Source organism: Anser anser, assembly GCF_964211835.1.
Source record: "Anser anser genome assembly, contig: HAP1_SCAFFOLD_204, whole genome shotgun sequence".
In the NCBI taxonomy this organism is placed as follows: Eukaryota; Metazoa; Chordata; class Aves; order Anseriformes; family Anatidae; genus Anser; species Anser anser.
The window spans coordinates 31,432-34,845 of record NW_028154015.1 but is presented as its reverse complement, the minus strand read 5'-3'; positions in this window follow the sequence as shown (position 1 = coordinate 34,845).

The window sequence follows — 3,414 nt, the reverse complement described above, 5'->3', positions numbered from 1 at the left end:
AAAGCAAGACATGGTTCTTGCCCGCTGTCACGGCGGACTATGAGGGTTCAGGGAGGCCGGGGAGCGGGCGAGCAGGGTACAGCCACCGTCCGAGTCTGGCCGCCAGCTCTACCCGGCATGAGGGCCCTGCGGTCTTTGCCCCGCAGACACTGGGAACCGGCAGGAGGGCTGGCCGCCAGCTCCTTACATTTGCTTCGCTTCTCTTTGTTTTTCCTTGCTCTGCTTTGCTTTGCTCTGCTCTGCTCTTCCGGGCACACTTTTGGTTTTCCTTCTCTCCTTTCCTCTGCTGTTCCTGCCCCTGCTTTGCTTTGCTTTGCCTCAGATTGCTTTGCTTTGCTTTGTTTGCTTTGTCTTTCCTGGCAATGTTATGCTTTTCCTCGTGCTACTTCGCTTTGCTTTGCTTTGCTTTGCCTTGCTCTGGTTTGCCTCCACTGGCCATGTTTTCTTTTGCTTTTTCAGGCCACGCTTTCCTTTGTTTAGCTTTGCTTTGTATTCCTGCCACGGCTTTGCTTTACCTTCTCTGCTCTGCTTTGCTTTTCCTACCCCTGCTCTGCTTTGCCTCGCCTCAAACTGCTTTCTTTACTTTGCTCTACCTTTCCTGGCACTGCTGGGACTTTCCTTGTACGAGTTTGCACTGCTTTGCTTTGCCTTGCTCTGCTTTGCCTTTCCTGTCTGTGCTTTTTCAGGCCACGCTTTCCTTTGTTTTGCTTTGCTTTTTATTCCAGGCACCTCTTGGTTTTACTTTCTCTGCTCTGCTCTGTTTTTCCTACCCCTGCTGTGCTTTGCCTTGCCTCCTCAAACTGCTTTCTTTCTTTTGCTCTACATTTCCTGGCCCTGCTTTGCTTTTCCTTGTGCTACTTTCCTTTGCTCTGCTCTGCCTTGCACCGCTTTGCCTTTCCTGGACACGCTTTTCTTTGCTTTTCCTGGCCCTGCTTTGCTTGGTCTTTTTTTTGCGTTTTTTTGTTTTGTTTGTTTGTTTGTTTGTTTGTTTGTTTTATTTTAGTATAGATACATTTTCATTGCATTGCTTTGTTTTATTTTTGGACCTTTTTGCTTTGGTTTTCCTGGCCACGCTTTGCTTTTCCTGGCCATGCTTTTTCAGGCCATGCTTTCCTTTGTTTTGCTTAGCTTCGTATTCCTGCCACGACTTTGCTTTACCTTCTCTGCTCTGCTTTGCTTTTCCTACCCCTGTTGTGCTTTGTCTCGCCTCAAACTGCTTTCTTTCTTTTGCTCTACATTTCCTGGCCCTGCTTTGCTTTTCCTTGTGCTACTTTCCTTTGCTCTGCTCTGCCTTGCACCGCTTTGCCTTTCCTGGACACGCTTTACTTTCCTTTTCCTGGCCCTGCTTTGCTTGTTTTTATTTTGCCTTTTTTTTTTTTTTTTTTTTTTTTTACTTTAGATATATATTCATTGCATTGCTTTGTTTTATTTCTGGACCTTTTTACTTTGGTTTTCCTGGCCGCGCTTTGCTTTTCCTGGCCACGCTTTTTCAGGCCACGCTTTCCTTTGTCTTGCTCTGCTTTGTATTCCTGGCACCTCTTGGTTTTACTTTCTCTGCTCTGCTTTGCTTTTCCTACCCCTGCTGTGCTTTGCCTCGCCTCAAACTGCTTTCGTTACTTTGCTCTACGTTTCCTGGCACTGCTGGGACTTTCCTTGTACGAGTTTGCACCGCTTTGCTTTGCCTTGCTCTGCGTTGCCTTTCCTGGCCATGCTTTTTCAGGCCATGCTTTCCTTTGTCTTGCTTTGCTTTGTATTCCTGCCACGGCTTTGCTTTACCTTCTCTGCTCTGCTTTGCTTTTCCTACCCCTGCTGTGCTTTGCCTTGCTTCCTCAAACTGCTTTCTTCCTTTTGCTCTACATTTCATGGCACTGCTTTCCTTTTCCTTGTGCTACTTCACTTTGCTTTGCTCTGCCTTGCACTGCTTTGCCTTTCCTGGACACGCTTTACTTTGCTTTTCCTGGCCCTGCTTTGCTTTTTTCTTTTGCCTTTTTTTTTTTTTTTTTTTACTTTAGATATATATTCATTGCATTGCTTTGTTTTATTTCTGGACCTTTTTACTTTGGTTTTCCTGGCCGCGCTTTGCTTTTCCTGGCCCTGCTTTTTCAGGCCATGCTTTCCTTTGTCTTACTTTGCTTCGTATTCCTGGCACCTCTTGGTTTTACTTTCTCTGCTCTGCTTTGCTTTTCCTACCCCTGCTCTGCTTTGCCTCGCCTCAAACTGCTTTCTTTACTTTGCTCTACGTTTCCTGGCCCTGCTGGGACTTTCCTTGTACGAGTTCGCACTGCTTTGCTTTGCCTTGCTCTGCTTTGCCTTTCCTGGCCATGCTTTTTCAGGCCACGCTTTCCTTTGTCTTGCTTCGCTTCGTATTCCTGGCACCTCTTGGTTTTACTTTCTCTGCTCTGCTCTGCTTTTCCTACCCCTGCTGTGCTTTGCCTCGCCTCAAACTGCTTTCGTAACTTTGCTCTACGTTTCCTGGCACTGCTGGGACTTTCCTTGTACAAGTTTGCACTGCTTTGCTTTGCTTGCTCTGCTTTGCCTTTCCGGGCCATGCTTTTTCAGGCCACGCTTTCCTTTGTCTTGCTTCGCTTCGTATACCTGACACCTCTTGGTTTTACTTTCTCTGCTCTGCTCTGCTTTTCCTACCCCTGCTGTGCTTTGCCTCGCCTCAAACTGCTTTCTTTACTTTGCTCTACGTTTCCTGGCCCTGCTGGGACTTTCCTTGTACGAGTTCGCACTGCTTTGCTTTGCCTTGCTCTGCTTTGCCTTTCCTGGCCATGCTTTTTCAGGCCACGCTTTCCTTTGTCTTGCTTCGCTTCGTATTCCTGGCACCTCTTGGTTTTACTTTCTCTGCTCTGCTCTGCTTTTCCTACCCCTGCTGTGCTTTGCCTCGCCTCAAACTGCTTTCGTAACTTTGCTCTACGTTTCCTGGCACTGCTGGGACTTTCCTTGTACAAGTTTGCACTGCTTTGCTTTGCTTGCTCTGCTTTGCCTTTCCGGGCCATGCTTTTTCAGGCCACGCTTTCCTTTGTCTTGCTTCGCTTCGTATACCTGACACCTCTTGGTTTTACTTTCTCTGCTCTGCTCTGCTTTTCCTACCCCTGCTGTGCTTTGCCTCGCCTCAAACTGCTTTCTTTACTTTGCTCTACGTTACCTGGCACTGCTGGGACTTTCCTTGTACAAGTTTGCACTGCTTTGCTTTGCCTTGCTCGGCTTTCCTCTTCATCTCTCTGCTCTCCTGTGCTGCGCTAGGCTTCCTTTGCAGACCGTCCCGACGATTTTGCCGATGAGGCGATCGGTATATTTCGGAACGCATAAACCCTCAGACACACAGCTGGGCCTCCCCGCAGCCCGGACACTGTCCCCTCACAACTCGAGGGTGGGGGCAGCAGGCCCGGCCACCCGACATGGTCAGTT